We start from the raw sequence: 22,022 nt of genomic DNA, 5'->3' as shown, positions 1-22,022 counted from the left end.
GCCACTACGCTTCCCTGGCTACTGAGACCCTCCCCTCCCCAAGGGCCGCGGAGGGGGGGGAGGGGAGGGGAGCGCCGGATGCAGCGCCGCCCCCCCCAGCCCCAGGCCAGCGGCGGAATCCACGCCTGGTTTTGGGCGCAGCCGCGCAGCCCCCTCCCCCGCGCTCCTCCCCGCCCCCCTCCCCGCGGCTCTCGGGGAGCCAGGGTGCGCGGCTCCTCCTCCCGCAGCCGCATCTGGGGCGCCGCGCCGGCCGGAGCAGAGGCATGGGGCGCCCGCGGGCCGGGCCCGGGGCCTAGGCGGGCGGACCCGGCGGACCGGAGGCGGCAGCGCGGGGACCGCGGGCCCAGGCGGCCGAGGCGCCGGCGCAGGTGAGGGCGCGGGGGCGAGCGCGGGGGCCCTGACACCCTGTCTGAGGCTGGTACCCCACAACCCGGTTCTTCTCCAGGATGGACCTCCCGAAGCCGGGGGGTGACACTGGCGCAGAAAAGCGTCCCCCCACCCCCCCCCAGCAGTGTTGTCTGCCGAGCCCCGAATCCGAGGGGCAGCCCTGCGGCTGGGAAGCCCCCTTCCCTGGGAAGGATCTCCCCAATCCAGGTCTCCCCCGACCCTCAAATGAGGGGGCGGGGGCGCTGGGGCCCGGAACCCCCGCTCCAGGGCCAGACCCCGCCCCCCCCCTCCTCCTTCCAGGTCTTATTCCCCCCGACTCCCCCGTGGCAAGGGACTGCCCAGGCTGGGAGCCCCTCTGCAGGCCGGCCCACCCTCCATCTGCAGGGCGGCCACGGGAGGAGGCAGACCCCTCTGCATGGCCCCCCAAGCCTGGAGCGCAGGCGAGGGGGCCCTGCCAGCGCGGGGCCGTTCCTCCATTCAGCCCGCCGCCGCCTCCATCCCGCCTCGGTAGTCCCGGCGCCCGCCCGGCAGGCGTACCCCCTCCTGCCCCAGCTTTTCCCCGGGACCGGGACCCGGGACCGGCATCTGGGGAGGGGCGAGGGCAGCCCGCACCCCTCCGGCGCTGCACGGCGCCCCCTCCCCGTTCGCGGGCTCAGGAGGGGCCGCACTGCCCCAGCACCTGGCCTGGGGGGTGGTGGGGTGCTCACATGGCTCCGGGAGGCCCCCACGTGCGGCTCCCCCGCCCCCCGCGGGGAAAGGGGCTCGTGTGCGGAGCGGATGGCAGGTGGCCCAGGTGGCCAGAGAGGACAGCTGGGTCCAGATGTGCCCGCTGAGAGGGGACATGTGCTCTCTGGACATGTGATGTCCCCTGGCCTCTTTGGACCAGCCTCCCTCCTCCGATCCTCCTCCATCCTCACATTCCTCTCCCTTCTTCATTCCTCTCCGGCTCCCAGCCTTCCTTCCTCCGCGCCGCCTGCGCTGCAAAGGGGCTGCCAGAGGCTGTGGATGTTTGTTATGGGGGGAGATGAAATGCCCGAAGGGGCTATGGGTTGGTGAAGGCCAGGTGTTGGGGTGCGAGGGTGAACGAGGTGCCCGAGGATGGGAAGCCTCGAGCTTGGAAGGCAGCCCTGATGGGGGAGGGTTCCCGCACCCCCTGCCTGCTAGTCAGTGAAAATGACCGAGGGGGCGGGGGCTGCAGTCCCCAGCCCAGCGGAGGCTGTCCTGGCCTTCCTTCCCGTCCGCCGCCGCCGCCGCCGCCGCCGCCGCCGCCGCCGCCGCCGCACCTCCCCTCCCCGCCCAGGTCCCCGGGCCCAGGCACTCGCTGCCTCTGTGCCTTCACCTGTGGGAGGGGCTGTGCTTCTGCCGAGCTGGAGGTTGCATGAAACCATCTCAGAAAGTGGCTGTTGGAGGAGCCCGGCTTCTGTCCCACGGAGGGGAGCGTGGGCTGCCTGGTCCCAGGGTGGCCCGAGGGGCCTGAGCCAGCCTGCTGTGGGCAGCGGGGCTGGGTGGGGCCGCAGAGCTGAGTGGCCGATGGGCGGCTGGAGTGTCGGGAGCCACCACCAGGCCCCAGCGCTGGCCGTGGTCCAGTGAGCAGCAGATGCCGAGTGCGTTCCCAGCAGCTCCTGGCGACACCGCCGTGCACACGGGGCAGGTGTGCGTGCACGTGTGCCTGCGCTGTGGCAGGGTGCACCAGGGCTCCTGGGTCCTCCCGGAGCAAGAGGCAGCAGCTCAGCCTCTGCCAGTGTGCCTGTGTGTGGTGTCCACAGCGCCCTCCCCTCATTCATTCATCCATCAGAGGCCAGGCTGGGCCTGTGCTGGGTGCTGGGGACCTGGGATAGCTGGACGTGGTCCCCACTCTCAGGGAGCCCCCCTGTTTTGTGTGGGAGGCAGTCTGTGCTGGTCATCGGGGACAGGGCACAGGGCCCAGACTGGGGAGAAAGTGTGGGGTAGAGCCGGCCTGGTGGCTGAATTCTGTGGGATCCAGGGCAGCCTGGAGAAGGAGCTGCCAGTTTGAGGGCTGTGCCTGGCTGTGCCTGGCAGTGGAACTGGTGTTTTTGAAGAGGACAGGAAGGATAAGCTGTACTTTAGACCTGTATAAAGACTCCGTGACATATTGGACGTACCGGGCACCCACTGGTATCTGGTTAGGTTCTTGTGTGGTTTGCGGGCCATTTGCTCTATAAATGTCGGCATTTCTACATGACGGGAAGGCTCTGAGGAGCTGGGTACTTTATGTGACAGGAAGCAGGTGGTCTCTATCCTTCCATTCATCTGTGATGGATAGAGTCATTCATTCATTCATTCAAAAAAGCATTAAAAATAGCATTATCTGGCTAAGTACATTTAAACACTTCCACTTACACATTCTGAAATGTGAATTAATAAAACCTTTTTAAATATATTTTTTTATTAATTTCAGAGAGGAAGGGAGAGGGGAGAGAGAGATAGAGAAACATCAATGATGAGTGGGAATCATTGATTGGGTGCCTCCTGCACGCCCACTACCGGGATCCATCGAGCCCACAATTTGGGCATGTGCCCTTGACTGGAATCTCAACCTGGGACCCTTCAGTCTGCAGGCCGATCTCTATCCACTGAGCCAAACAGGCTAGGGCTGAATCAATAAAACCTTGAGTGCAGATTTTTTTTTTTTTTAAGTACACAGAAGATATTCAATAAATGCCTACAGCTCCTAGGGTGAAGCTCAGCCTCCTCCCCAGCCAACCACCTGTGCAGCCGTATCCTGTACCCCCTCTCCTCCCTCTTTGGCTCCGGTTCCTCTGGCCTGCTTTCAGTTCCTGGAGCAGGCCATGCTCCCTGCAGCCTCAGGGACTTTGCACGAGCTGGTTCCTCTGCCTGAACCAGCCCTGCATTTACCTACTTACCTACTACCCATCATCCGGGTCTCAGCTCAGCCATCACTTCCAGGAGAAAGCCTTCCCTGACACTCCGGCCAGGTTGTGTCCCTGTCACCACCCTCACAGTCCCTGGGGCCTCTGCCTTCACCAGTCACCACCCGTTATTGGGTGCTTCTTGGTGTGGTTAGTGTGGGGAGAGGCGGGTCACCTCTTCAGGTCATCCCCCTGGTGCTGAGGACTTGGCTCTTCCTCCGCCCTCAGTCCATTCATCTTGGCTAAATAAACGGACGGACATGGTCTGGGCTAGACTGAGTGGAGGGCTTGGGGGCAGAGCAGAAGTCTTGGTCAAACCCATTTGCCAAGGTGACCATCCCCATGGGTGCCTGGCCTTCACCTGGGTCTGCAAATCCAGAGGCATTTGGCTGACTTCTGTGGAAGTTAAGCTCGTGGCTTCTAAAATCCCAGCGTGTTTGTGGGACCCCAGGTGCTTTAGATGAGTCTGGGGGGCCACCTGTGGGCGGGACCCTGTGATTTGCGGGGGGGGGGGGGGGGGGCGGTAATCAGTGACCATCTAGTCGGGCATTTATTCCTGCAGCAGTTTATCTGCTTACATCATCACCTGCTCACGTGTTCATCTGTTCTTTCGCTTACTAGGTCACCAGCTGGTCACCCTCCATTTCCTAGTCTTTGATTTCTTCTTTAGGCCACCAGGGCTCTCAGGGCCCGGCTGTGTGCCAGGCCTGGGGACAGGGTCACACCCAGGAGGCCCTGTCCGTAAACAATAGTCACATTGCCTCCCAGGGATGGAGGCTGGTCCCAGTGCTGGGAAGGGGCCACTGGTGTGGACCTGAGGAGGAGCTTCCAGGAGGACGGACCCGGGATCTGGAGCGTATTGTGGAGGATTAGAGGGTTTTGGGTAGATGGAGAATGGCAGGGAAGGCAGAGGGCAGCATTGGTCAAGGCAGGGAGGCAGCCCAGGGCCAGGCAGGCTTGGAGACGATGGGTCACAGGTCCATATAGGAGAAGGCCCTCCAGAGCAGGCTACAGGGAGGCTGGTCATGGAGGAGGGACAGTGTGCCATCATGGTGGGCATCCAGTCTATGCCAGGAGCAGTTCTGTCCCCCTAGACCAGGGGTGGGGAACCTTTTCTCCTGCCAAGGGCCATTGGATATTTATAACATCCTTCACGGGCCATACACAATTATCCACCTAAAAATCGGCCTGCTTTGTTTGGTCAAACATGTAACCTGGCCTTGGTGGGATCAGGCCAAACGATTCTGCAGGCCTTATATGGCTCTCGGGCCTTATATGCCTGAGGGCCAGATGTCCCCCCTAACCCCCCTTCCCCCCCCAGATGAAGCATGACCCCTCTCGGATTCAGTTGATAACCTGAAGGTTTGGACCCAGTGATCTCAGCGGAGCCCACTATGTGCCCTGCTCGGGGAGGGAGGGAGGAGCCGACATGGGTGCTGACAGCCCAGGGAGGGAGTCCTCAAGGCCCTGCTCCCCTTGGGGCGTGTGAGGGGCTGTCCCAGGGCGGGCTCGGTTTCCCTGGTGGCTTTGGGGGCTTGGAAGGGCAGCGTGTGCTGGCTTCGGAGGCATGGGCCAGCGGGGCAGAGTTCCAACAGCAAGTTCTGTCAGAGGAGGGGGTGCAGAGGCTGGCGGGGTTGGGAGGGAGTGCCCACTATGCAAACTCTCCCTGCGCCTAGCCCCCCTGTGCGATGGCCTGGGCCGGGACTGAGGCCTGCAGGGTGTGTGCAGCACTCAGAGTTAATGCCCACGTCTTCTAGCTACCCCGGGGCACAGGAATGAAAGGGACACTGCCTCCATTTGACAGATGAGGAAACGGAGGCTCGGAGCAGTGGGTGGCTGCCCAAGGTCACTCAGAGGAGGGGGGTTCACGCTGCAGCGCAGGAGGCCCCCCCCCGCCCGCCGCCGGGTCCCTGGGGGCGCCCCCGGGGAGGGCCCTCTTGCTCACGGATCGTACAGCATTCCTGAGCCGATGAGTGGGTTCCCGGATCCCTCTGTGCCGGGTTTCGCAATGCTGCCTCCTCCCTGCCGTGTTGTCTGACGTGGCCTTTTCAAAAACCCAAAATGAATGGAGGCAAATTTTGTTTGGAGAATTTTTGCTACACCCTTCACTAGGGCTGGTCGCAAAACCAGGCTCGGGGATCCTTGCTGGTGTTGATGATGATGATGATAATAATAACAACAGTGTCCTTGGCTAACATCCATCCATTCAGCAAAGCGTCACTGACCTGACCATCTGCCAGGAGTCTGCACGTCGCTGGGCCCTTTATTTCGCAAGCATCCGCTCTCAGCACCTTACAGCCAGCCTCCCCTGCAGGCCCACCACGCCCTGCTGGTGTGATCCCCGTTTTGCAGGGGAGGTAACTGGGGCACGGAGAGCAGAGTGAGCTGTCCGAGGCCCACAGGTGGTGAGGTGGCAGCGCCAGAATACAAATCCAAGCCGGTTGTGCTTAGGGCCTGGTCTCAGCCCTGTGTCCTGGAGATTCTGGACAAATTCCCGTTTGTTCGACAGAAGTGATGGTGGGGCTGAGAATCAAGTGCAGACCCAGGTCCCGGCTTGGAGAGCCTGGACCCACGCTGGGGTCAGCCTGGTCCGAGTGCTCAGGAGTGTCCCTGCGTGTCGGTGGCCACCTCCCTGGCCCAGGTGTGCATTTTAGACGAAGGAGAGCTGTGGCCTCTCCCAGCTCCTCGCCTCACACACAGTTCCGGTAGGTGGCCCATCGCTCAGGCTTCCTGGGGGGGGGGGGGTTAGGGGAGGGGACATGGGTGCTGAGCAGTGGCCACGCCCGCAGTCCTGAGGGAGAAGCAAATGCTCGGTCTCTGGGACCATCCCATGAAGGTGCAGACCACACACACACACACACACACACACACACACACACACCGGCCGCCCCAGGGCCCAGCCACAGGGAACGTGGTGGCTGTCTTCCCTCCCTCGTGAGAAGCCTGGACAGGAGCCCCTCTCGGAGTTGCTCCGGAAATGGCTGAAGCGACCTTTGGTGTGTGAAGGGTCACCTTTAAAAAAACACTTCAAAAACACAGGTTCTGCCTTTGATAGTAGAAATGGGGCAGGCATCCTGGCGTACAAATAAAACACACGACCATTTATTGAGCACCTGCTGTGTACCTAACACTGCATACAACAGGGGCTCAGAACCACACCCAGCAAGGCGCCTGCGATGGTGCGGGGGTGAAGGGTGCTCCGTGCCACCAGGTAGCAGGGCTGGGGAGCGAGACCTTGACCTCTGGGTCCGGGTATTTTCTTTCTGTGGTGCCAGATGAGCCTGCCCTGACCGGGGGGTTCCAGGAGGTGGGCACCGGAGTAAGAGTGGCGAGCTGGTTTGCTGCTGTGTCCCGACTGAGTCCCAGCGTCTCTCTGGCATCCTGGTCTCCATCTATCGGTTGGGGCGCTGGGGCTGGGTCTCCAGGCTCCCCCAGCTCAGCTCTCTGTGACTCCAGCGGAGAAGGGAGCCGGGCTTCTCTCTGGCTGGTGCCGGGAGCCCTCGTGGTCCTCACCCCTGACCCTGGGCCTGTTCCCCCACCTCTCCCTGCCCCCCCAGCCCCAGCCAGAGAGAGGGAGCCTTCCTCCCGCCCACTGCAGGCTGCATGCGTGGCGTGACGCAGCAGCCCAGGCCCCGGAGCGCAGCTTGGAGACGGGGATTGGGGTTTGCTGAAGGCAGGGGAAGAAAGGTTCTTCCCACCACCCCCAGCTGCCTGCCTGCCTGCCTGCTTGCCTGCCTCCCCTGGCTGCTGCCAAGCCCTGGCACCTCCTCGGCTGACTCTGCCAGATCCACTTGGGTGGGGGGAGACTCAGGGCTGGAGGCCGGCCTCGCTGTGGGACCCTGGCGCGGTGGCCCGCCTTTTCCGGGCAGCGTGTGCCGTGAGTGATGGGCTTCGGGGTGCCGAGCCGGCCCGGCAGCTCTGCAGAGGCGGCTCTGAGGGCGTCACCTGTGACTATGCTTGCCATTTGGAGGGGCCGGGTGGTAGTCCAGCCCGGGCAATAGGGTTGGCTTCAGGGCCCTCTGCCACATGTGCTGTCTGGCTGTGCACCTGCGGTGGAGGGAGCCAGGTGCTGGGATCATCCCCATCTTATACCTGGGGAAACTGAGGCTGTACACCGGTGGGTGCTGGAGGGAGAGTTTGAACTCAGGTCTGCGTGACTCCGACACCCAGTTGGGAAAGCAGGCCCCAGAGGCCTGTGAGCCTCCCTGGATCTCAGTTTCCCCATCTGTGCAGTGGGTGTGGAGTGGGGGTTGTGGCTGCCCCCATCTCCGGGCCCTCACTGGTTCTGCTGGGAATTTTCTGAGCCTCTCGCCGGCCTCCAGCTCCCATCCTCAAAGCCATGTGTGCAGGCAGGCGAGAAGGTGTCAGATCTCCTCTGGGGAACCTGCCGCCTTTGGGGTGAGATTCCTGGAGGACTGGGACTGTGGGGCCTTCCAGGGCCGGCGTGGGCCGGCAGAGGCTGGTTGGCTCTGGGTCCCTGTGGGTCTTGGCTGGCCGTGCGGCCAGGCCTCTGCCTGTGTGTGCATCTGACCCTGCGTATCTGGTTCACCAGGGACTCTGGGAGCGGGCAGCGTGGACAGGGAGGTAGTGACGCCCTAGGCCCTTTCCTACTCCTGCTCGTGTGTGTGGGGGTGTGGGGGGGGTGTTTGTGCATGTGTGGATGGTTGTGTGTTGTGTGTATATGGTATGTTATGTATGTATATGTGGGGGAGGTGTGTATGCATGTGGTATTTGTGGCATGTGTGTGGTATGTATGTTTATGTGTATATGTGGCATATAGTTGGTGTGTAGTGTGTGTGTGTAGTATGTATATATAGTATGTGTGTGGGTTTGTGTGTTTGTATGTGTGTAGGAATGTGTGATATATGTGTGGCATGTGTATGTTTATATGTATGTGTGTGGTGTGTGGGTGTGGTGTGTGTGGGTGTGTGTGTTTATATGTGTGTGGTGGGGTATGTGTGTATATGGTATGTATATGGGTACGTGTATATGTAGGGAGTGGGAGGGCACGTGTGTGCATGTGTGTGCATGTGTACGTGATATTGCTCCCCCCCCCCCCCCCCCCCCCGAGGCCAGGCCTTTGTAGATTGTCAGATCCTCTCAGCACTGGGAGGTAGGTATTATCATTACCTTCCCTTTCCCTCTTTTTCTAAGTTTTCATTCAGCAAACCCGTTAGGTGGCTGCTGTGGGTGTGGAGCTGGTGCTGGGCGTATCAGCTAAGGGGCCCTGGGAAGCCCAAAGCCTCGTGGGAGGCTGGCAGCCATGGCATAAACACCAGGGATGACTGTAAACCCTCCTCAGAGACAGCTGCTGCTACCCCTGGGCAGTGCAGACCTGACCAGCCGGGCCTGGGAAGGCTGCCCCGGGAGGGGCCTGGGGCTGAGAGTGAGAGTGAGGCGTGAGCTGGTGGGACAGCCTGGCCGAGGCCCTTGCTGGGAGCGGCCTGGGGGTGTGAGGGTCTGAGCTGGAGAGAGGAGGCGAGGCTGGGCCGGAGGAGGACCAGGCCTGCGGGCTGCAGGTGGACTGCTGATGCCTGAGGACACGGAGGCCCAGAGGGTGCAGCAGCCTGCCCAGGGGGCGGGGTATTGGCTGAATGTGGATCTGATCACCGAGGGGTTTCTGGGGGCCGTCCGGGCTGTGGCTACAGAGTCCCTGGCCATCACTGGGTCCCGCTCAGGGCGTTTGAGCAGCTTGCCTGAGCTCCTGCAGCAAGTCAGTGTGGGAATGGGCCTCCTCCTCACAGCTCTCCGCCCCTCCCCGCACCGGGGCTTCCCCTGAAACTGGAGCCCCGGCAGGGTCCAGAGCAGGCAGACTCAGTGCTCTCCTGGCTGGGGGTCAGCTGTCTGCCTCTGCTGGTCAGTGTATCGCCAAACTCTGCTGCCGCTGGACAGGCCGGGCCCAGGCAGTGGGCAGCCCGGAGTGGGCGGTGGTGGGCAGGGCACTCACGGCCAGCAGCCCTGAAGCGCCAGGAACCAGTGGCCAGGGTGGGTTTGATAAGTGACAAGGCCACTCCTGGAGGCTGATGGGGAGGCAGCTCTGTGCCTCGAGCCCTTGGGGTGAGTCTGGGGTTTGGCTGCAGAGCAGAAATCGGGTCCCTTTCCCACCCCACCTCCCCTCTCAGTTTTGGCTTCAGTTTTCACGGCCTGTATGCCCTTCCCATGCGGGCAAAGCCATCGGTCCAGCAACCACGCCTGACCCCTCACACCCGTCATGGCCCAGAGCCTGGAGCCGTTGATGCCTTTGCCACCTGCCTGGGTGTGTTCTTGCTGCCCCCCGGCCCCCGTCATGCCCTCTCCTGCAGCTCAGCTGAACGACTTGGGACTCCCGTGTCTCCGGCCCCAGCCTCTGCGCTTACTGTTCCCTGTGACTGGAGAGGCCTTCCTCACAGTCTTCGCTCAGTGATTCCTATCTGCTATGAGCCCAGCCTCTCCCTTCCTCCCCCCTCCCCTCGCCCAGGAGCCCTGCCCTCTCATCCCGGAGTCACCTCGCCCAGACTCCAGAGGCCTGTGGACTGTGAGGTCCACGTAGTGTCTGCCCCCCCACCAGGCAGAGGCCCCCCCGGCAGGGCCGGGCTGAGGCCCGGCACACAGGGGGTGCACAGATCATGAGTGTCTCCCGAGCCCGGTGGCTGGAGGACAGCAGGTGCCCCCCCAGAGGGGCCGGGTCACGTGGCAGGTGCCTCAGGCAAGAGCCAGATTGACGTCCCGTTGTGGCCCCTCATTCCTTCCTTCCCTCCCAGGCCCATCTGGGGTGCTGTGAGGTGCTCAGGGGCTGAGCAAATGAGAAGTTGGCTGGTTGGTTATCCTATTTTAGCTTGCGGGCCCACCAGGGCTTTTTGCTTTTTTTTTTTTTTTTGCCAATCTGAAAAGCCCAACTGTTTGAAAGGAATATATTTCTCCTTCTTTAGGCCCCTGAGAAAAAAAATTTTTTTTTTCTTGGAAATAAGGTTGATTTTATTGTGTTTTATCCAAATAGTGGTGAAGTGTGGCCATTGATAAGAGAAAGGAAGCAGAAAGTTCACCATCCAGAGCAGGGTCCTCAGGCTGAACTGGTGCAATAATTTTTAAAGAAAAACAAAATTACACTTGATTGAATTTGGGGGAGGGAGTGTTAATAACTGTAATAGTAGCTTATGGGCATGTGTGAACAGCGTTTATACGCCATCTATAACATTTGTTCCTGCAGATAATCTGGGAGGGTACAAGGACCCCTTCTACATTTTTCAAATAAGACAAGTTATGCAAACACATAAATGTTGCAGAGTAAATATTAAGATGCAGATCTCCTGAATCCTAGATAAGATGTTATAAAGACATATGATACAAAGCATGCATGGAAAAATTTAACGGTATGTTAATTAACAGAAATGTAATGACTCAGATTTCTCTGATGCTCAGAGAGGTGAAATAAATTGCCAAATGAAACAAAAACTGTAAATTACCAAGGCCCCTGAAATTTTGGGACCTGTTTGTTACTGCAGCCTAGTCCACATTGACTGATACAAATATCAGTTACGTGCCAGGCATTGTCCTAGGCCAGTGGTCGGCAAACTCATTAGTCAATAGAGCCAAATATCAGAGGAGGTGCCGAGCACATAGGAGGTGCCCAGCACATAGGAGGTGCATAGCACATACAACGATTGAAATTTCTTTTGAGAGCCGAAAACCGACTTCTGTGCATGGGCCACAAAGTTTCAATTGCACTGTACCTGCACGCCCGCACGTGGTATTTTGTGGAAGAGCCACACTCAAGGGGCCAAAGAGCCACATGTGGCTCGCGAGCCGCAGTTTGCCGACCACAGGTCTAGGCGCTGGGAATAATAATATTCGCCTCTTGAAGGGCTGCCGTGAGAATTCAGTGCAAACTAACACGTGAAAGCCTGCAGCGCTGTGCTGGCCCAGGTCAGCTCCGCGGTTAGACGCGTCAGTGCAGGCCTGCTCTCCTGTCTGAGAACAGAAGGGACAGCCACGCAGGGAAGGCTGAGGCTGGGAGGGAGGACCCTGGACAGACTGGGGGGCGCCAGGGGAAGCAGCCCCAGCCTGGGTCACGGGGAAGCTCACCCTCCGAAGCCCTGGTCGCCCCCTCTGGCTCCCCTTCTCAAGGCTCACCTTGTGTTAGTTATCTATTGAGGTTCCCCATCATGGAGTGGCTTAACACAGAAAGGGGCATTTCTGTCTCGTTCTCACACACACGGTCTGCCTCCGGAAGCCGCGGTGAGGGAATCTGGTTCAGGCTCATCGTCGGTAGTTAATGGAGTGATGCTGGCGGTTTCCGGGAGGTCTGGGCCGGACCTGGGCTTCAGCCGTCTCTCCAGGACCCCCATGACTCTGGCCCCGGTGAGGCACGGAGAGGGAGCACGGCTCCCCGCAGGGCGCTCTGAGACCGGCCTGGGCGCCGCCAGGACCCACACGCTCACCCACTGCGCCGTCCTGCCCGGGGTCAGAGCGGTGAGGTGAGGGGGGAAGGCGCCAGCTGTGCGGGGTGTTAGTGCCTGAGTAAAATGAGGCGTTAATAGCAGTGAGTATTTATGTCCAGACATTTTAATGCACAAGTTTTTTTTTTGGTTTTTTTAAAATATATTTTATTGATTTTTTTACAGAGAGGAAGGGAGAAGGATAGAGAGTCAGAAACATCGATGAGAGAGAAACATCGATCAGCTGCCTCCTGCACACCTACTGGGGATGTTCCTGCAACTAAGGCACATGCCCTTGACTGGAATCGAACCCGGGACCCTTCAGTCTGCAGGCCGACTGAGCCAAACGGGTTTCGGCGCTGGTCTTTTTTTTTCATTGGAAAAGCAGAACTGAGTGGCAGGTGGCCACTGCCTCCGTCCCGAGGACCTGGGGAGGCTTTTAGGAGCCATGGGCTGACTCCCCAGGAGGAAGTGAGCCGATGGTGAGGGCTGGCCTGACGGAGTCCTGGCTCCCCTCACCAGCTGCGTGGCCTGGAGCAGATCTCAGAAACCTCTTTGAGCCTCAGTTTACCCATCTGTTCCCATGGGATAACAGTGTCACTGCCCTGGAGGCTTGGTGTGAGGGCTCGGTGAGGTTCTGTGTGTTAAGGTACCGAGGACAGGGCCCAGCACAGAGTAGGTGTCCAGCACATGGTAGGTGCTTAGCACATAGGAGGTGCCCAGCATATAGGAGGTACTCAAGCAAAAGCAGCTACTGTTGTTATGCTCTGTCAGGAGACCACACACACACACACACACACACACACACACACTCCCCAACTCGGACCCAGAGCAGCTCACAGAAAGTGGCCTCCAGGTGAGACCGGCACACGGGGACACACTTCCCTCCAGTTCACGGCGGGCCCCGGGGCCCAGCTGAGGCGGCCAGAGGCTCCATGTGGAGCTGGGACTGAGGCACAGGCCTCTGGACTCGGAACCTGGTGCTCTTCCTGCTGCCCGCTCTGAAGGGCCCTCGGGGGAACCTCCAGTAGCAGAGAGGAGCCTGGGAGCCTCAGGGAGCTGGAACGGGGCACCTCGGTCCTTCACCCATCGCTGCCCAGGCTCCCCGTGACCCTCTCGGAGGTGCCCCTCTCTGTGCCTGGGCTGCCACAAAATGCCCGGAAGAGTCTGGACTCTGGACTACTTGGGACCAGGGTCCCCTTTCCTGGGCCTGCCTCTATGTTCCTTCCCCCAGCCCCACCCTGTGTTTCTCCCCCAGGTCCCCCCTGTGCCCCTCCCCCAGCCTCACCCTGTGTCCCTCCCCCAGACCCCCCCTGTGTCCCTCCCCCAGACCCACCCTGTGCCCCTCCCCCAGACCCACCCTGTGTCCCTCCCCCAGACCCCCCCTGTGTCCCTCCCCCAGATCCATCCTGTGTCCCCTCCCCCAGACCCACCCTGTGCCCCTCCCCCAGATCCACCCTGTGTCCCCTCCCCCAGGCCCCCCCTGTGTCCCTCCCCCAGACCCCCCCTGTGTCCCTCCCCCAGATCCACCCTGTGTCCCCTCCCCCAGGCCCCCCCTGTGTCCCTCCCTCCTCTGTGGCCTGGTTTGTGCATGGCCCACATTCAGGCAGCAGCTTTCGGTGGGAGATCAGCAGTGGGGATCCCCCTTGGGGAAGCCCACCCAGGCCCACCCCTGAGCCTGGGCCCCTGCAGGCGGACTCCCTCTGCCAGGCCCGTGGCTGTGGGCCTGTCTGCAGCCGCTCCCCAGGCTGCAGGCCTGCCGACCTCCCACTCCCTCCCTGTGTGTCCTGCTTGGGGAGCAGATATATTTAGACAAAATACTTTGTTCTGTACAAATTCCACATCCACCGTGCTTCTGGCCGCGGGGGGCAGGGCCTGAGAGCACGTCCCCTGTCCCTGGAGTCGGGCTGCTGGTGGAGGGAGGGGGGAAGGAAGGGCACGCTGCTCAGAAGGGTTCCAGGTTTTCCTCTCCCGCTCCCTGTCCCCTACGCCCACACCTCTCTGACCTTTGGCCCCCACGTCACAGCCACGCTCAGTCACCCCTCGCTGCTCCCACTTCCTCTGAGCTGCTTGGTCCTCCCCCGCCCGCTCAGCACCCAGCACACGTTCCCCCTGCAGTCAGTGGTCACACGTGCTCCTGTCTGCGGTCAGGCCCCGCTGAACTCTGGGCTCATGGAGATGACGAAGGAGGGCCTTCCAGGTGGCACATCCTGCTCTGGGAGAGGGGTCCCAGCCACAGGACAGCGTCTGTGATGACCTGAGACATCGGTGATGACCGCAGGGAGCCCGGGAGGAGGCCACTGAGCCGGGGGCGCGGTCAGGGAGGGTCCTCGGAGGGTGGAGTGGTCCGGGCTGAGACCTCCAGGTTCAGTGGGAGGGAGCACTCCTGGCCAAGGGGACAGCAGCATGCGCTCAGGCCACACGTTCGCAGGGACACGGCTGCACCTGGGAAAGTGGAGCAGGAAGGCGGGCAGGGACCGGACCTCCCTGAGCCCCGAGTGTCCGGCTGGGGGTCTTACTCCCCCCCCCCCCCCCCCCCCCCCGCCCCTGAGCGCCGGAGAACCGAGGGCAGCGGCCAAGGCTGAGGCGGTGAGCCCGCAGGGCTGCCAGGCAGGCTCTACCTGCCGCCCCCAGGCCGCCGGCTCCACGCAGATGCGGGCGCCCAGCCCGGCCAGCCGGGTGGGAAGCAGAAATAGCTCACACGTGCTCCCGCCTGGGGAAGCGGCTCCTCCTCCCCCGCCTCAGTGCCTCTCTTCCGCACCGAGTCAAGGACGGCTCGGTGCCTGCGAGCTGGGTGACCTTCCCCCTCCGTTTATTAATACACCGCCCACTGGGGCTGCGGCAGAGCTGGGAGCGAGTGCGGGGCAGGGGAGGGACAGGCCGGTCCCCCAGGCAGCGAGATGCTGAGAGGCTGCTGGGAAAGGAGACCTGCTGCCAGGGCTGCCCGGCCAGAGAAGCCCCCAGGCGCAGAGCGGAGTGTAAACCCCCGTGTCCACCTGTCCTGTGGCCACCCTTCACGCTGTGGTGTCCGTCTTCCAGAAGCTAAGTCGGTCTGCCCCGGCCGATGGATTCACTCGTTCGTTCATCGACTGTTTGCTCAGGGCTCACTCCATGCCAGGCCTGGGGTGGGCAGAGGGGGCATGGCCCTGCGTGAAACAGACACTCCCCTGCTCGTAAGGAACTCCAAAAGCAGGGAAACCTGCCCTGAGGCCGACGGGAGAGTCATGGGATCTGTGAGCACCAGTGAGAGGTCCCAGCCCAGACAGGGGGCCGGGCAGCCTTCCTAGAGGAGGTGACACTGTGCTGAGGGAGGAGCAGTCGCCCTAGCAACGAGGAGCTGGGGACAGTCATCCTGGTGGAGAGAGCGGCAGGTGTGCAGGCCCTGTGGGGTGAGGGCGGTGGTGTTTGCAGGGAAGAGAAACGAAGAAGGGGAGGCTGGAGTATGGGGGTGAGGAAGGAGAACAAAGCAAAGCATGAGGGGATGGTGGGGACCATACCGTGTGTGGCTCATGGGTTTGGGGGTTTATGTGAAAGCATGGGCTCTGCGTCAAAAACACAAGGCCTGGGTTCAAATCCAACTCAGCCACTTAGCCAGCCAACTCCAAGCCAGTTACCTAACCCATCTGTGCCTCAGTTTTCTCATCTGTCAAGTGGGGCCAGGAATGGTACCTACCTTCTGAGGATGAAAAAATGGCCTACAGGAAGTGCTCGTTAATGGTAGCTCATATAATTTTGAGGTCATCTGTAGATGAAGGGCGTATGTGCTAATGATATTGCATAAATCAGGTCATGTTAGTCCTGTTCATCTGTAGCTACTTTCCCCCTTGATGTTGGCCATCTTTCTGAGTCAGTGGCTACAGAGTATTATTATACTTAAAATGTTGTTTGTAATGTGTTGTAGAATGCATTAATCTCAATTGTATAGTATAGCTTGATTCATATATATATATATATATATATATATATATATATATACTATCTAATAAAAGAGTAATATGCAGATTGACCATCACTGCAACACACAATATGGCTGCCCCCATGTGGTCAAAGATCCTTCCCCCACGTGGACACAAGTTGGCCATTACAAGATGGCCAGCAGGGGAGGGCAGTTGTGGGTGATCAGGCAAGCAGGGGAGGGCAGTTAGGAGTGACCAGACTGGCAGAGGAGGGAATTTGGGGGCAAACAGGCTGGCAGGGGAGCAGTTAGATATCAGTCAGGCTGTCAGGGGAGTGGTTAGGGGGTGATCAGGCTGGCAGGCAGAAGCGGTTAAGGGCAATCAGGAAGGCAGGCAGGTGAGCAGTTAGGAGCCAGCAGTCCTGAATTGTGAGAGGAATATCTGATTAAATGGGCAGTCAGACATCACTTGAGGGGTCCCAGATTGGAGAGGGTGCAGGCTGGGTTGAGGGACCCCCTCCTACCCCCACACACGAATTTTGTGCATTGGGCCCCTAGAGTGTGTGTGTGTGTGTGTGTGTATAAAACACCTATAACCACTACTCAAATCAAGATATAAGCTATTTCCAGCTCCCCCAGAGGCTCTGTCATGTCTTTTCCCAGTTGACTCCATACCCTTTACCCCTAGAGGTAACCCCTATTCTGACTTCTAAAACGATAGCTTAGTCTTGCCTGTTTTGGACCTTCCAAGAATGGGACCATACAGGATGTCTCCCTTGTATCTGGCCTCGCTTGCTCCTCACTTTGTCTGTGAAGTTCATCCATGTCCTGCGGTGGGTGGGTTGGCAATTTATCCTATCATGTCGCTGCCTAGTCTTGCCCTGAGTGAGTGTTTCCTACTTCACCCACCTCCAGACAGCCCCTCCCCAGAGAGTTCCAGGCGCTCCACAGTCTCACTAGCGCGGATCCTGAGGGGGGCTCCACCATGCAGTCATTCCTAACAGCTGTGGGGCCTGGCTGTGCAGTCAGACCACCTCGCACCAGCTTCCAAATGATGGAGGTTCAGGCTGTTGCCAACTTTTACATGACTTAAAAAAGTTAAAAACAAAACAAAACAAAACAAACAAACAAACAAAAAAACACCAAAGATGAAGCAATGTAATAAAAATTAAAAAAATTAAATAATATGCCAAAACCGGTTTGGCTCAATGGATAGAACGTCGGCTTGGGGACTGAAGGGTCCCGGGTTTGATTCCAGTCAAGGGCATGTACCTTGGTTGCAGACACATCCCCAGTAGGGGGTAGTGCAAGAGGCAGCTGATCCTTGACTCTCTCTCATCGATGTTTCTAACTCTCTATCTCTCTCCCTTCCTCTCTGTACAAAATCAATAAAATATATTTTAATAAAAAAATAAAATAATAGAAGCAACCTAGATGTCCTTCAATGGATGAATGAAAAAATAGAGATACATCCATTTAATGGAATATTTATTATTCAGCAATAAAAAGAAATGAGCTATCAAGCCACAAAAAGACATGGAGGAGCCTTAAACACAATTACTGAGTGAAAGAAGCCTGTCTGAACAGATTACATACTGTCTGATGCCAACCAGATGACACTCTGGAAGACGCGAAACGACGAGAGACAGGGCAAGGATCAGTGAGGTTGCCAGGGAAGGGAAGGAGGGAGAGATGGATCGTTGGAGCACAGAGGGTTTTAGGGCAGCGAGACTTCTGGATGATACTGAAACACATGACATTCTACATTTGTCAAAACTCATGGAATTTTACAATACAAAGCGGGAACCCTAAGAGTAAACCGGGGACTTCAGATGATGATAACGTGCCAATATTGGTTCATCAATTGTAGCAAAACAGACCACACTAATGCAAGATGTTACTAACAGGGGGAAACTGTAAGGGGGGTGTGGAAGGGGTGCATGGGAACGCTTTACTTTCTGCGCAGTTTTTCTGTGAATTTCAAACTGCTCTAAGAAAAGGAAGCCCATTGCCCTAGCCAGTTCGGCTCAGTGGATAGGGTGTTGGCCTGTGGACTCAGGGGTCCTGGGTTCGGTTCTTGCCAAGGGCACACGCCCTGGTTGCGGGCCCAATCCTCAGTAGAGAGCATGCAGGAGCCAGCCGATCCATGATTCTCTCTCATCATTGATGTTTCTCTCTCTCTCTCCCTTTCCCTTCCTCTCTGAAAGCAATAAAAGTATATTTTAAAAATTAAAAATAAAGCTTATTTATTTAAAAATAAACAGTGAAAGTAAAATGTAAAAATATTAAGAAGGAAAAAGATGAAAACAGCCGCCACCAGAGGCGTCCATGGCCGTGCTGGAGACAGCCCATGGCTTGTTCTCCGGGCCGGCTTCCTTCGTGCGGGAGGACACAGTGAACACTGCTGTGTCTTCCTTCGTCCCCTCCGCCCCTGCTCATTCTTGTGGGAGCTCAGCCCCAAATTACTCAACGCTTCCTGAACGTCATGGTTAGTGGCTCTCTGAAGTGGAAGGAGACTTAAATTCTGATGATGGGACTGGAGTCATTGTGTTTGGCGGGGGAAAATGGAGCTTGATAAAGTGATGTTATTGTGGCGTCTTAGAATATGAGCATTGCATTTTAGGAGACATGACCTAGCCTTAACAGCATCTTACTTGATACCAATTGCATCTTAGACCCTCAGTACTGTTATCTTCAAATGGCAGAATGAGGGGTATTTACATTCTGGAAATAAATGATTATGGATCTTTGAACAGATGAGACTTAACATTTCAAGACTCAAAAGAATTTTCAAACCTCTGAGTTGAAAAAGCAGTCAAGCTATTCGCCCTGCCTGGTGTAGCTCACTGGTTGGAGCGTTAGCCCGTGGGTTCGATTCCTGGTCCAGGGCAGAGACCCGGGTTGCAGGTTCACTCCCCGCCCGTGATCGGGGCCTGTGTGGGATGCACCCTCCCGCCCCCCCTCCACTCTCTCTGAAAAGCAATGGAAACATGGCCTCAGGCAAGGATTAACAATAACAGCAACGGAAAACCAGTCGAGGTATTTGAGTTTAATCTTTTTTTTTCTAGTGTAACTTATCCCCCACCCCCCTTTTTATTAAAAAAAAAAAAAAAAAGGCTTTTACTGATGTATAATTGCCATACAATAAATCACAAATATTTAAAGTGTTCAAATTGATAGGCTTTGACAAATGCACCTGTGAAACCATTGCCGTAATCAGGATAATGAGCATATCCATCACAGCCAAAGGTTTTTTCCATGTCCCTTGGGAATCCACCCTCTTGCTCCTCTTTCTCCCCCTCCCCCCTACTCTTACCCCTCCCCTCCCCAGGCCAGCATTCCTTGTGTTCCTATAATAGAATTCTATATATGGAATCTTACATACTCTTTTTTTTTTTTTCTCTCTTAGTATCTCTTTATTGATTTCTGAGAGGAAGAGACAGATAGAAACATCAATGATGAGAGAGAATCATTGATTGGCTGCTTCCTGCACGCCCCCACTGGAGATGGAGCCCACAACCTGGGCATGTGCCCTTGGTGGGAATCGAACCTGGGACCCTTCAGTCCGCAGCCTGACGCTCTGTCCACTGAGCCAAACCAGCTAGGGCTCTTACCTACTCGTTTTGTTTGGCTGCTTTCACTCAGCATAATTATTTGGAGGTTCATCCATGTGGTAACGTGTGTCAGTAGTTCATGCTTTTTTTTTTTTTTTGCTGAGTAGTATACCGCTGTACGGATTTGCCACAGTTTATTTGTTCATTTGCTTGTTGATGGATTTTTGGGGTTTGTTTCTACTGATAGTTGGGGCTATTACAAATAAAGCTTCTATGAATGTGTGTGTACAAGTCTTTTAATGAACATATTCTTCCATTTCTCATGGGGAAATTCCTAGGACAGTGGTCGGCAAACTCATTGGTCAACAGAGCGGCAAACTGAGGCTCGTGAGCCGCAGTTTGCCGACCACTGTCCTGGGAGAAGGACTGGACAATATAGTAGGTATATGCTTAACTTTTTATGAAACTGCCAAGGTATTTTCCAGAGTGGGTGTACCTGTTAAATTCCCGCCAGCGGTGAAGGAACACTCCCGTTCCTCCACATTCTCTCCAACACTTGGCATAGTCGATCTTTCTAAGTGTAAGCGTTCTAATAGATGAGATCTCATTATGGTGTTAATGTGCCTTAACACATTTCCTTAATGACCAATTGTGTTGAGCATCTTTTCAGGTGCTTATTTGCCACTTATGTGTCTTCTTTGGTGAAGTGTCTCTTCGAATATTTTGCCTGTTTTTAAATTGGATTGTTTTCTTATAATTCAGTTTGGAGGGCTCTGTATTCTGGATACAAGTCCTATGAAGGATCTGTGTTTTGCAAAGATTCCCCACCCCCGCCGTCTGTGGCTTGTCTTTTCATTTCTTTAGGAGTGTCCTTCAGAGCCCAATCATTTTTTAATTTTGGTGAAGTGCAATTTATAAATTTGTTCTTTTATGGATTGTATGTGGTGTTATCATATCAAAGACATCTTTACCCAACCCAAAATCCTAAAGGCTTAGTCTATGTTTTCTTCTTGAAGAGAAATTTTAGGTTTCCTATTAGAACTATGATCCATTTTGAGTTCATTTTTATAAATAGTGTAAGGCATGGATTAGATTTCACTTTTTGCTTATAATTATTCATTTATTCCAGCACCGTTTGTTGGGAAAAAACAAACAGGCTTTACTGCATTGTCTGTGTTCCTTCATCAGAAATCAATTGTTCATATGTGTGTAGGTCTATTTCTGGAGTTGCTCTTCTGTTCCATCAATCAGTTTGTCTATCTTTATGCCAGTATCAAATCACACTGTTTTGCTCCAACTTTGTTCTTCTTTTTCAAAGCTGTTTTGACTATTGTAAGTCCTTTGCATTTCCACATGAATTTTGGAATTCACTTATCAATTTGTACAAAACTGCCTGTTGAGATTTTGATTGAGATTGATTTCAATCTCTAGGTCAATTTGGGGGGAAAGAACAGCTTAACAATATTGAGTCTTCTAACCCATGAGGAAGGCATCTCACTTTATTTAGGTGAGCTTTTTGTTGTTGTTCTAATCCTCACCTGAGGATATTTTCCCATTGGTTCCAGAAAGAGGGGAAGAGAAAGGGAAAGACAGAGCAAAACATCGATGTGAGAGAAACACATTGATTGGTTGCCTCCTGCACGTGCTCTGACTAGGGCCCTGGCCAGGAAGGAGCCTGCAACCGAGGTACGTGCCCTTGACCGGAACCGAGCCCAGGACCTTGGGGTGCACAAGCTGACAGTCTATCCACTGAGCCAGACCGGCTAGGGCTTAGTGTTTTTTAAAACATATCCAGCAGTAGTAATTTAGTTTCCCATATTTGGGTCTTTCACATCTTTTGTCATATTTACTCCTAAATATTTCATATCTTTTATGCTATTAGAAAATGTATTTTTAAGTTTTAAGTTTTTGATTATTTTATCTAGTATATAGAAATAAAATTGCTCTGGCAGGGTAGCTCAGTCGGTTAGAGTATTATCCCGATACAACAAGGTTGTAGGTTCAATTCCTGATCAGGGCACATACAAGAATCAACCAATGAATGCATAAATAAGTGGAACAACAAATCAATGGTTTTTTTATCTCTCTCTCTCCCTCCCCATTCCTCTCTCTCTAAAATCAATCAATAAAAATTTGAAAAATTTAAAAAATTGATTTTTATATATTGATCATGTATCTTGTACATTGGTAAACTTATTAGGTATAATAACATCCTGTGTGTGGATTCTAACGGATTTTTCTATATAGGTGAACATGTCATTTACAAATAAAGATAGTTTTTTTAAAAAAATATATATATGTTTTTATTGAGTTCAGAGAGGAAGAGAGAGAGAGAGAGAGAGAGAGAGAGAGAGAGAGAGAGAGAGAGAGAGAAACATCAATGATGAAAGAGAATCACTGATCGTCTGCCTCCTGCACACTTCCTATTGGGGATTGAGTCTGCAACCAGATATGTGCCCCGACCAGGAACCAAACCTATGACCTCCTGGTTCATAGGTAGATGCCCAACCACTGAGCATGTTGGCCAGACTAAAGATAGTTTTATTTATTTCTAGCCTGGATGCCTTTTGTTTCATTTTCTTGCCTAATTGCCTTGGCGGGAACCTCCAGTGCAACGGTGAATAGAACTGGTCAGTGGGCATCGTGTCTTGATCCTGATCTCAGAGGGAAAGCGTTCCGTCTTTTACCATAGAGTGTGATGTTAGCTGCGGGGTTTTGTAGAAGCCTTTACCAACCTGAGGAAATTACCTATTATTCCTAGTTAGCATTTTTTTAAAATTAAGAATGAATGTTGGATTTTTGTCAAGTGCTTTTTCTGTGTCTTGGGATGATCACATGGTTTTTATCGTTGGTCTGTTAGTATAATTAATTAGATTGATTG

The 22,022-nt window shown here is 55.5% G+C and overlaps 1 protein-coding gene across 4 annotated transcripts in view; it reads left to right on the top strand.

Moving 5' to 3' along the window:
• The first annotated feature begins 292 nt into the window (after positions 1-292).
• Positions 293-22,022, top strand: part of DLGAP4 (DLG associated protein 4) — a 177,198-nt gene continuing 155,468 nt past the window's right edge. For 3 of the 4 annotated variants that reach the window (XM_036418397.2, XM_036418398.2, XM_036418400.2), the window contains exon 1: positions 293-368. The gene's annotated coding sequence lies outside the window, so the exon portion shown is untranslated. The remainder of the gene's footprint in view (positions 369-22,022) is intronic. The other variant, XM_036418396.2, reaches the window with a different exon arrangement.

This window comes from Pipistrellus kuhlii, unplaced genomic scaffold (assembly GCF_014108245.1).
Source record: "Pipistrellus kuhlii isolate mPipKuh1 unplaced genomic scaffold, mPipKuh1.p scaffold_m20_p_6, whole genome shotgun sequence".
Classification (NCBI taxonomy): Eukaryota; Metazoa; Chordata; class Mammalia; order Chiroptera; family Vespertilionidae; genus Pipistrellus; species Pipistrellus kuhlii.
The sequence above is the reverse complement of the archived record's forward strand: the minus strand, read 5'-3'. Positions and strand labels throughout refer to the sequence as shown.